This window comes from Triturus cristatus, chromosome 1_1 (assembly GCF_964204655.1).
Source record: "Triturus cristatus chromosome 1_1, aTriCri1.1, whole genome shotgun sequence".
NCBI lineage: Eukaryota > Metazoa > Chordata > Amphibia > Caudata > Salamandridae > Triturus > Triturus cristatus.
Genome location: NC_140579.1, coordinates 992,798,296 through 992,811,162, shown reverse-complemented (window position 1 = coordinate 992,811,162; position 12,867 = coordinate 992,798,296). Strand labels below are relative to the sequence as shown.

Here is a 12,867-nt window from a genome sequence, read left to right as displayed (position 1 = left end):
GATTTACTGGCACCTCAACCGGTCCCTTACCCCATCCTAGGCATCCCTATGCATAGTCGGAATCTGCAAGAGCATCAGTAGAATAATCAGACATTTGATATTGATTTCATCTATCAAAAGTATTAGAGTAATTTGGTCCTTGTTCAACTGCTTCAAATCTGGGGCGAGCTCCTGTACCTCACCTGTTTCCTGAATTCCCTGGGCATCCTCTCATACTTCCCCCTTCCCAGCTTATACTGCTGACCTTGCAAAAGAGGGCACTCAGAACGCCAATGCCCAGTCTCTTTACAATAAGAACACTGATCTGGGGACAAATTTGCTTGAGGGAAAGGGGGCACTCTAGGTATAGATTGCACATCTGCCTCTTCCACCTCCCCTAAACGGTGGACCATATATTTGAGCCAACATAACTTTTGTCTTTAAATCCTTAACCTTCTTATCCTCCCTGCCTTTTGCTTTCTGTTCCTGCCGCTCATAATATTGGGCCATAGTTAAAAGGGAAACTAGGGAAGGCCTAGTCCAAGAACTCTCACAGGCCTTTAAGCGACTAGCTATTTTCGGAAACATATTAGCGACAAATTTATCAACAAACAAATGCCTACCCGTATCATCGGCCTGTGACTGATCACTAAAACCATGGAATGTTTCCTCAAACTTTGAAAAGAAGTCAGAAACTGACTTATGTGTTTTCTGTGTACAGGATGCTAACGTAGTCCAATCTATTTTCTTAGGGTGTATGAGAGTTTTCAACTTGGTCACAATAGCTTTAGGAAGATCTAATATCTTCTTCTGAGGTTTCTGCGCAGGCTTCCTTTCCGCATCTATTCTTTCTAATTCCACCCAGATGTCACCAAATGCCGCATTGTCAGCTACGTATTGTTCTCCACATATCAAGAGGCAAAATAAGCCCAAAGAGCATATCAATATCTGGCAAGGTCATAGTGCAAGAGCTAATGGCTCCTTCCACCTCCTCATAGTAGGCGGCAGGATTTTTTCCGGGGGTCGGACAATGCAGCTTTAAGAGCCATCACATCAGCTCTACTCCAAGGAGTGTAAACCCAATTATATATAAAATATCCCTTTGCATCATTCAAAGTTTTATCATTATTGGTTCCCGCACCCTTCGGAGGAACATACAGAGGTGCAGCTTCATGAATAGGTTTCATAGCAGACTCATTACTACTAGGTTTATTCGCATCCACCAAAGCATCTACTTTCTTTGCCTGAAATTGAACTGCTTCTGCAACTTTATTTTTCCTAGCTAATTCTTGCTCCTTTCGGAAACGCAATGTGTCATCTCGTAATTTGACCACCCGTCTAATCATATCAGGTAGGTTCGAAAAAAGGATAGTCCCATCTCCTAACTGTTTATAATCAGTACTTGCATCATCTGTTTCTGTTGCATTAGAAATATGCCGCCAACCATATATTACCTCCCAGGTGAATTTTTCTACAAAAATAAAACTGTTTGGCGTCTTCCTAAGTCTGAACTGTTACTGTGAGGGCCGTTGCTGTAGTAGTCCAACGTGCTTCCTCTCTAGCAATATCCCGCAAGTTATCTTTCTCTTCCCTAGCGAGTCTGCCGCCCAATTTGCTTATCTTTATCTTTTTCTTCTGAAGACAAATGCTCCTTATCAAAAACCTCATCCTCAGGGGCACTTGGAGTGGGGAATTTATACAGGGGTGGGGGTTGATCTAATAGGATGCAGTCATCCTGAGGTTTATTAAGTATGGGATAAATAGGGCGCCTAATGGGGTACTGGCCAATTACCTCTAATCGACGTTCCCTATCTTCTTTTTCTATTTTTTCCTTCTTTTCTTTCTTTTTTTTCTATTCTAGCGCTTTTTTGATATATCGTTTTTCGTTGTTCTTTTTCTGCTATAACTACTGCTCTCTTCACTCTCTCCTGTACTTCTTTCTCCCACATACGTACACAATCAAACATATCCTGTCTATTTTTTCTTTCAAATATACACTACTCTACATATTGAACCTTTATAGAAATCAAATGACCCATTCACAGGCCATTGTAGATCAAAATCTTTCTTTGTGTATTTGTTCCACAGTGTACTGTACATTATGGAATAAATACCATATTTGACATATAGGTCTTTATTAGGTGTGCCCTCTGGGGGAGCCAGCTGACTTTTTTTTTTTCCAAACTTAATTTGGTACCACCAGAGCAGCAACACCACCTAAGTTGTGTGTGCTGAGAGCAGGCATGTTCTACAAATATTAGTAAAATATTACTATTTCAAATAAATATTTTGAAAGGAGAACAATCTCCACATTACCCGCCGTTCAATTCAAGCAAAAAGCCCAGGCTTAACAAATCAAGAGTGCCACTTTAGCGACCTTACCAGACAGAAGTCTCCAACTCCCACCTGCTGATCTCTGGTCGACCTAATGGTCATGACAAAAGTGCGCCAAAGAAAACCCCAGTTGAGACCGGCCACCACCTGGAGGGTCAAATCGGGAAAACCGGAAAAGTCACGTTGGCCTGCAAAGACAAAGGTCTCCTCCTGCAGTGCGCTTCCTCAGCAAAATTCCAATCCTCCGTCAAGACCACTCCTTCGGACTGCCGCGTCTCCAATGGGGTCCCACGACGGCCGCCAACTGTGGAAATATACCTTTTTAGGGGTACACTGGTGCAGGGTCACCCTTTTGTCCCCAGGTTCAAAAACCGACGAAGTAGAGATCAGCACTGGAATAGGAGCAAATAACAAGTTTATTAATCACTCATGAGTGGGACCACGTCCACACAGCACTCTCAAGTGCTGGAGGAGGTAGTACACTGAAGTCACAGAACACAGGCCTTTTATACAGGTTTTCTGCTCAGTAAGCATGTGAACAGAAATAGGGAGAGCACGTTTTGGAAATAGTTTTCAGCAAACAAGGGCAGATGAATAACCACTTGGACAACAAAGTGGGAGGGGGAGCAGGAGTGCTTATGGCATCAGTAATTGATTGACAGTTAACAGGTGTACTGGCAGCTACAAACTCTTAACCCGTACATTGCTTTTAGCTGAGTCAGGAAGTCAACAAAAATAGATAGCACAAGCAGAGTGAAAAGACGAAAGAATTACGAAGGAAACTTAAATGGACACCACAGCCAAAATGGCTGCAGTAAAATATTACACGTTTTCCACAGTTCAATCCAGTACTGAGCTTCATTAAAAATCTTGTCAAGTAGCATATTGAGGAGGAAGAACAATTCAATAGCTTTTCCCAATTTGGGCACACTGAAAAGCAGCTTTAGGTGGAGTTGGATGTGGACTCCAGTTTTCAAGCCAGGTAGTTACAAGAATACCTTTTGTGTAGGCTGGTAAATGGGGGGATAAGAGCACAAGGGCACAATGACAAAGAAATCCCACCTAGAGAAGAATAAAGGGGTCATATCATCTGTTCCTCTTAAGTTTCAATAATTGGTCAACACACTCAAAGTCCAATAATGTAACCAAATCCACACCATTGCCTGGGCTTTAAGTAGGTGGGTGGGCTTGACGTTTGCCTTTGTGTTCTCTTGTCAGTTGGCGTGACAGAGTCTTCAGCCTGGAACAGATGCTCTAATGAGTATTGATTTTGTTGGCCCACGGTATGTGGATTGGTGGCACAAAATTATAGATCATAGAGTCAAAATGGCAAATATTGTGCTTTTTCATTCTGAGGCGGATGAGTGCCACTAAGCTGTGCATCTGTACGAACCTTCATGCAGAGGTTTAGTTCCAGGCAGCCCGTGTCCTCTTTACACTTTGCCATCCACAGATCAGCTGACATATGAAGGGTTCCCATTGCAGGATAATAATACTGTTGCATACGACATTATATGAGAGCTTCTACCACTGAAATATTAGAAATATAGTACAAGCAAAATCTGAAATTGTGAGATGTGGTGGCATGGTATATATAAAATGAAGCAAAAACTAGGGCAAACCTCGTTCACCAACATGAACCTCGACAGAGTCATACCCCAGCTTTCACTCAAGTTATTCTGGTTCACCTTAGATAAGATTTTCCTCTTCAAGGAACGCACTGCCAAGACAACCAAGCCAGCTTGGTTACAGCTTTTCCTACTAAAGAAAGTGAAACCGTTCCTCCCAGAAAGCTCACCCACTGTGTTGACTCTCAGCAGCCACACAGCCAGAATTGGAGGCAAAGAAGTGCCAAAAAGAAAAAAGAAGCCCATAGCCCTTCTCCATGTATACACCCTGTGTACGAAGTTGGATTATTAGCCTCCGGATATAACCACAATCCTTTGTTAGGCTGAACCACTAAAGTCACTAAATAAACCTCAAAGCTCAACCCCCTGGTAGATATGGCACAGAGCAGACAAACTTAACTTAGAGGCAATGTGTAAAATATGTATGGAGTATAAAAACAGTAATCAAGTCAAATTTCATAAACAAAATAATACTAAAACTACAAAAAATACATAAGCAGGAACCAGTGATATGACTTTAAGGAGATATAGCACCAAGGAGTAGAAAGTGCCAATGATAGTCAATGGTCTCAGTAGAACAGGATCTAGGAACTGTTTGACACTGACCATAATGGAGCATTGAGCGGGTACACTAAGTAGGGTTCATCCTGGTCAAAGATTTTATCTTCTGACTTTAGCCCCTTAAACCCTAAACCACAAGAGTGCACTTCTAAAGCTCCCCAGGACCTAAGGGGAGGCACCTAAAGACTTGTTGTGTATCACCCAGGGCCTCAGGGGAGGCACTTAGAGACTCACTGGTTTTCCGGCAGAGTACCGGCCAGATCCGGTTTCCACTGATCAGGTGGGCAGTTGCATGAAAGGCCTCTTGTAGCTTGTTGTATTCCTGTAGCTTCAACAGGAGATCAGCCTTGGAGCCCCCTTCTTTGTCTTTGTTTCAGAGGGAGAGCAGATCCAATCTTCTTGGCCATTCTCAGGTCAAAGACAGCAGGTTCAGTCCTCTTTAGATGTTTTACAGGTCTAGGAGAGTTATGAAGTGAGTGACCCGAGATGCCACATTCTTGCCTGACACAAACTAGTGGGCGGGAATGACTCCTGCAGATACCCAAACCCTGCCCACTTTGGGCATTTCAAGATGGTGGAAGTATTTGACCACACTAAACTCTGACTCTGAGGGGTGGGTGTGTGTCAGTGTGGGGATTGTACTATAGTAATCCCAGTGTCCTCCCACATGTAACACTAAAATCCAGTTTAAGGCAGTCCCTGCCCCCCAACAAACTCAGAGACAAGAGTCTGATAGAACACACCTGAGTCTTCAGCAACCAGACAGTGGATACACACAAATTGTTTTGACATTCTGTTTCCCTCTTTTGAAGTATACCCCAAATGTTATATGTAAACCTAGCAGGCCTGTCAAATAGGCTGTGACACTGTAATGTCAGAAGAGACCCACTGCAATTGGGGCCTGACTGGTTGGCGTTGACAAAAAGAAGGGTCCTGCCAAAGTGTTGTTTGCTTTTGACAGGGAAGGCCTCATTGAAGTTTGCCTCAGATGTCAGCTGACCTGTCAAGCAGGATGTGGCATTCAAGCAAGACTTGACAATTTAGTTCCAAAACAGAACCTGCCAGCCCCCTTGAATATTCTGTCGAGTGCAACTAGGTAATCTCTGTCCATTTAAGTCAGCCTATTGTTTGCACCTTGTTCACACATCATTTATGCCTATTTAAATGCTAATTACTGGCTGTCAGAAGTTGGAGAGCAAAATGCAGATTTAACTTAAAGGTACTTCATGCAGGGCAAAGATAACTTTCTAAAAGTTACATTTCCCTAATAGCTAGAAATAAATCTGACTTCACCATTGAATTTGATTTTAATAACTATTAAAAACAGTTGTTTCATTATTTTTCTAGGTAGTCCCATTCCCGAGATATGGTGTTAGTATTTAATAATGTATACCAACCCTGCAAAGTAAAAATAGATTTTAAGGCTTTTTCTTTGTGAGGACATGTTTAACATTAAACCTTTAAATGTTCTACTTTTAAATACCATGCTCTCTGCCTTATGGGCAATAAGGCCTTATTAGGGTTGGCTTATAAACATTTAAAGGAAGGTTTAGGCCTTTCAAAAGGGGTCATTTTGACAGGTTGAAATGCAGGTAAAACCTGAACAACAAGGCTACTGTTGGCAGGCTTGCAGTCATGTTTACATTGTCACTGTAGTGGATGGGACAATGGGTGCTGCAGTCTGCTTGTGACGTTTAACTGACCGGCTCTGGGTACAACTTGGTACCATATGCTAGGGACTTATAGCTGAGTTAAATATGCACCAATTTCCTCATGTTGAAAGGAGGAGTGCAAACACTATACCACTGGTTCATAGGCAAAATGCACAGAGTTCTATAGCCATCAAAAATAAGGTTAATCAAAAAGGCAAAATATAATCTGAGCTGACCTTGCAGAAAGAGCAATTGTCGAACACCCAGGGTCTGGAAGAACATCCCTGTATCCCTTGGGACTGGCCCAACCCGGTTTCAATTTAGAACAGAGTTGAAAACTCAACTCTTCTAACAACACTACATGCTAGTGCAGCTCTCACTACACAGATATACCTCTAATCCCTTGTTAACTATATCTTTGCCCTTGACCTGTACAACACTCTACTGTCATTCTGCTGGGTTTGCACTGTACAAACAAGTTACTTTGCTTCGGAAATGCCTTTTTTGGTGGATCCAAGATCTACCTGCAGCTACCTCACCTTTTGAATGTCCCAGGCGCCATTCTGAATCCCGTAACACTTCTCCAATAGCTCTCCCGTGCTGGTAGGGGATGCCGGCTCCACTTCAAATCCACACGCTGCAATGCATTACGTTGCCAGAGTCATAAAGCGCCTCATCGGCATGCTGACATTGGTTATCATGCATTTCTTTTAACGTGCTTTCAAGGCTAACATATCATATTAATACAACTAAGATTGGTGCACTTCTCGTAATTATTAACAAGTATAGGACATCGAAATTATATTTATGGGAAATATGTCATTTAACGTTAAATTATAATATGATGCTTAGTATAGAAAATCATGCGACTGAGAGGTTGGTGGGTCAGTGATGTGTCTGCTGGTGGATCTTGTATCGACCAGAAAAAGTGTTACCGAAGGTAAGTAATTTATTCTTCTGATGGATACATCTACCTGCATATATCTCACCTTTAGAATAGAGTCCCGTAGCAATACCACACCCAGAGGTGGGAGCATGGCTTTCCAGACCAAAAAGTCTTGAAGAACTGAGCGGGAGAAATGATCATGCCTTCGAACTTCAGAATCTTAAAAGTGGTGTTTCGCAAAAGTGTGAAGAGAGGATCAAGTTGCTGATTTGAAGATGTTTTCTACTGAAACCTTTTTAACCAAGGCAAAAGTGGAGGATTTGGCTCTGCTATAATGAGCATGAATACCTTGAGGTGGATCCTTGTTCGTCATGGAGTAGCATATTGTGTTAAACAAGATGATCCATTTGGACTGTCCTTTTGTGAGCTGCCTTGTCTTTTAGTTTCCCAGCGTACCCCACGAATAGTTGCCCATCGACTCTGAACTTGCGGGTTCGGTCTCTGTAAATGCTTTTGGGGTCAAGACAGTGAATTCTTTCTTCCTTCATAGTAGGGTGAGGAGGAGGATAGAATGTGGAAAGAGTAATGGACTGACCTAATTGGAAGGGAGTAACCACTTTGGGCAGGAAGGCAGCCCTGGTTCGTAAAAACAGTTTGTCAGGAAAGAAAGTTGCAAAAGGTGGTTTCACACTCTTAAAATCAATATTTCACTGATATGTTAAGTTGATGTCATGGCAACCAGGTCCAAGACAGAAATTGTAAAGGGCAGCTACACATGGTTTCAAAAGCACACAAGGCGCATGTAAGGACCAAATTAAGGTCCTATTACTGCATAATAAAGGGACTAGAAGAAAAGTATTTGAACCACATGATCATTTACAAGCAGAAAATATCTCACAACATACATTAAGTCATTAAATTAAGAATAATTACATCATAACTTCATGATTCTAAACATCATTAAAAAGTTATATTATGAAATTTGCTTAGGTAAATTTCTTTGAATAGCTAAAATCATTTAAAATACACCAACAATCGACAAGACGGTACATCAACATCACCACATATAACAGTCCCACTGTGTAAGCATAGGATCATACCTTTCCTGCATTTCAAACACATGCATAAAGATATTGATTTCACATCTTTGAGTAGTAGGAGGATACGTGTTTGTCAGACCCATTAGGAATCGTAAGGCAATGAGGTACTTACATAGAGGTAAAAGTAGAAAGGTTGTTAAGGCTGTCAAGTGACATTTAACTGTTGCTACTGATCAGTCCTGTTGGGCTAAATGGAGGGTGATATTAGATAAATGAGCCTTGATGGTATCTAAGGATTTTTCAGCACACTATTTTACAAATTTGGCCTATCTGCTAGAATAAACCCTCTTGGTGGAAAGACGCCTGGAAGAGAGAATTAAGTCCACCACCTTATGGGGTTAAGAGATTGGATTCAGTTTATCCTACTCAATCTCCAGGGATGTAGGTGGAGGCTTGGGAGGTTGGGGTATAGAACCTGTCTCTATCACTGCGACAGGAGGTCTACCCTGTGAGAGACAGAATGTAAAGCACAAGCACTGGTGAACAAGTTCTGCATCCATTGATTAGGATTAGGATTGCTTGGTCTAGGCGAATCCTCCTCAACACCCGAGGAATTAAGGTTATGGGAGGAAAAGCATACAGGAGTGGAACAGTCCATTTGAGGTGAAATGCGTCTCCTAGTGCTCCCTGGATCGAACCCTGGAGGGCACAGCGTTTCGGGCAGGAAGCATTTTCGTGAGTGGCAAATAGATCCACATGAGGACTCCCCCATTACTGAAAGATGTCCAGGATCACATCTAGGTGAAGACGCCACTCATGGCCTGCCAGATGACATCATTTGAAACTGTCCACTCGTACATTGACCACTCCAGCCAGGTGATTTGCTAGTAGGCAAATCTGATGGTCCTGAGACAAGGACCAGAGTGAGTGGCTGACCTTCTCTGCAGAGAAGAGACAACACCATTCCTCCCTGTTTGTTGATGCACCACATCACAGTCATATTGTCCTTTAAGATCTGGTCAGACAGACTATGAAGGTAAGGGAGGAAGGCCTTGAGAGGCAGACATATCGCCCGCAATTGCAACAGATTGATGGGTAACATCTTTTTTTCTGGAGACCAGAGGCCTCTGATCTCCAGTAATTCCAAATGAACTCCCTACCATATGGTAGAGGCATGTGTGATCACTGTGGCCACCCGTGGTGGAGGCAAAAATGGTCTCCCTTGAGTCCGGTTGTTGCTAACGCTCCACCATTGTAGATCTGCTGCAGTGTACCTTGAGATTTGTATGCATACATGAGGATCTCTGTTGAGTTGGAACCACTGGCTGAGGAGACACAACTAGAGGGCCCTCATATGCCAGCATGCATGTGCGACCAACAGAATGCTGAAGACTTGCAGACCTAGCAGGCATAGGACCAGCAGGACTGGAATGATTGCTTCATTCAGAAACAGGAGAAAAGGGTCAATTCGATGTGGTATCCAATACTGTCCCCATGAACAGTATGTCGTGAGAGGGCACCAGGAGAGACTTAGGCTTGTTGATGTAAAGGACAAGTGTGTGCAACATTTGAGTTGTCTCCTGTAAGTGAATGGACACAAATTCTGGAGTCCTGACCTTAAGTAGACAGTAATCCAGGTAAGGGAAAACAGAAATCCCATTCCTTCTGAGGTCAGCTGCTACCACCACTATCATCACCTTTGTTAAAAATTGTGGTATGCATGTGAGGCCAAGTGGAAGGACTGTGAACTGATAGTGTTCAGATCCTACCATGAAGCAGATATTCTTCCTTCGTGACTGCAGGATAGGAATGTGGAAATAGGCATCTTGCAAATCAACCGACACCATCCACATTCAGCGCAAGCAACACTTTAACTAGAGACAGCATTTTAAACTTTTTCTTTTTGAGGAACCCGTTCAAAATCCTGAGGTCCAGGATCTGCCGTCCTTTTGGTATCAGGAAATACCTGGAATAGCATCCCTATGTTTCTTCCTGCAAACAAGCTAATTACCCTGCACCCTTGAGTAGAAGAGCTTGAAGTACCTGTTAGACAATTTTCAAAAGGTCCAGTAGGAAGAATTTCAAGCAAGGATGGTTCGGAGGAGGTGATTCTTGGAAGAGTAGAGTGTACCCTTTTTCTGCAATTTCTAAGACCCATAGGCCTGTAGTGATAGACTGCTATTTTTATAGAAAAGAGGACACCAGTCCTACAGCTGGTAGGGCATGCTCCAGGAACCAGCAGAACTAGACCTGCTTCCCTTTTGTGGCTGAGGAAGAAGAGGAGGAAGGGCAGTGTGAGAAATTAGGTTGTTGGCTAAGCAGGGTGTAAGCCCTTTTCAAGCACTAGCCACAATTCCTGTCAGGGTGAACCACAAAATTCACTAAAATAACCTGTGCTTAACACTCTGGTAGCTTGGCATTAAAGCAGTCAGGCTAAACTTAGATCCAATGTGTAAAGTATTAATGCAGCACACAAACAGCAATTAAGTGAAAACGCTACACAAGAAAAACCCCACACCAATTTAGAAACATAGAGTTCATTTTAGTAAATTATTTGACATGAAAACGAGAACAATCCAATTGGTAGAAATGAAGAAATGCTATTTTAAAGGTTGAGGTAAAATAGTGCTTAAAAGTACAAAGTGCCAACTATGGTTAACTGGTCGCGTTAAACTGGAACAAAGTCATGAGTTCACGCCAACCGTGATGGAGTTCGGGCCAGATACAGGGACCAGGATAGGCCCGAAGAGAGTTGTACCTTATGTCCTTGATGCGGGGTTTTGAGCTGTGCAGCATCAGTTCCGATGAGCGATGCGGGGTTTACAATTAAAGAGGATTTTTAATCAAAATTCCTCAAATGCCAATCATGACTTTTAAACCTGTTCCCAATCAAAAGTTAGTACTTATTACATTTTATATTTTATGTTATCCTATCGTAGAGGTAGGCCTCACAGTAGTGAAAAACTAATGTATGAGTTTTTCACTACCAGGAAAATTTAAAAGTACATGCCCAAGCATTTAATTACAATGTACCCTCACCTACTGGCTGTCTAGGACGTACACTAAGGGTTACGTATATGTAATAAGGGGGAGTTTTAGGATCAGCAAGAGGGTTATAGTGCCAAGTAGAATTGGCAGTTTAACATTGCAGACAGGATGCAATGGCAGACCTGGGGCATGTTTTAAGGGACTACTTAAGTGGGTGGTACAATATGTGCTGCATGCCCACTAGTAGCACTAAAGTTACAGGAACTGGGCACATGGTATACCCAACTTACTAGACTTCTGCAAGTAAAGTACATATGCCAATCAGATGCAGGCCAATTTTATCATGCTTTAGGGAGTGAGCACAAGCACTTTAGGAACTGGTTAGCAGTGATGAAGTGCAGAGTCCTAACAACAGCAAAAATTCATTTAGAAAAATAGAGTGAATACTAAATGTTTTGGGGAACGCCACCCTAAGGCTGTCAAGTCTAAAAGATAGGTAGTGCTCAAAGTCTTCCCCGAACGTGGCCTCTATGGTGCTTGTAGAGTGGGTTGTTGCAGGTTGCGGTATTGTCTTCCTCGAACCTTTTAAGAACAGAATCAAAAAGACGAGAACTATCAAATGGCAGGTCCGTTTGAGTTGTTTGAAAATCCTGAGAAAACAAAGCGGTTCTAAGACAGGCCTGCTGACGAAGGGAAACTGATGTTCCCACAGCTCTGGCGACTGAATCTGCTGTATCTAGTCCTGACTTAATGAGTTGCTTGGAAGCAGCTGGTCCATCTGTTATGAGTTCCGAGAAATGGCCTCTTGGCTCGTCCAAGATGTTGGGAGTAGCAGCTTGAGCAGAGTCTAGTGAAGCATGGATATAGCTTCCTAGCAAGCAAGTGGCATTGCAAAAGTTTAATGCCATGCTAAGAAAATGTTCTTCACCTCCTGTTCCATCGTTTTGACCCTCTATTCACTAGGGTAGGTGGAAATGATCCTAGAGTCAGTTTTGATGAGCATGAAACTTGGACTACCAGACTTTCAGGAGATAGGATGGGCTGAAAGGAAGGCAGAGTCCCCTGTTTCAAATGTGTATCTTCATGCTACTGCTCTCGAAACAGCTGTAGAGGTGGTTGGCTTCTTCCATATTGCCATTATAAGTTCAGTAAGCGCCTCTTTGAATGGAAGGTGAGTTTCAGAGCTGTGAACAGAGGAATGGAGTACTTATGTCAAGATGTTAGACTCAGGGACAGCTGGTATTAACGGGTGCAGTGGGCGTCACCATACCACCCTGTAGGAGAAACATAATGTTTAGAAGAAACACCAAGCAGCTAGCATTAAATTCTCCTTGCTGCTCGGTGACACAGTTGCCTAAATGTGTTTTTTTTTTTGGGGGGGGGGGGGGGGAAATGGCCCCCGGACCAGTGTTTGCATGGCTGGTTGAGGAAGTCCTCGACCTGCAGGCATAAGCCAGGACAGTGACGACATACTGGTGGGCGTGGTGTGTGTCACTGTCAGCAATAGATTTTTATTTTGGACGTTATTTAGATGGCCCAGGGTGGGGTTGAAAGATCAAAGTTAATCTAAATGTCTGGGGGCAGACTATTTAGGACAATGTAGGAGTAGGTGTGAGAGTGAACTCTGCCCTCTTCACTTCCATTCAGCAACTCCAATTGATTATCTTTAGATAGGTGGGCTGGGGCCTAGTGGAGGAGTTCAGTAGCTTTCTTCCAGTTTAAGATACTGGGTTCATGTGTGTGCCATAGCAGTTCGCCCCATCACCAGGCCTCGGGGAGAATAAATCAGGTGGGTGTAA

The 12,867-nt window shown here is 42.9% G+C and overlaps 1 protein-coding gene across 3 annotated transcripts in view; it reads left to right on the top strand.

Moving 5' to 3' along the window:
- The window catches only part of LOC146871423 (sodium channel protein type 4 subunit alpha-like), a 1,828,482-nt gene that overhangs the window by 560,944 nt on the left and 1,254,671 nt on the right, over positions 1 to 12,867 (top strand). The window lies entirely within an intron of this gene.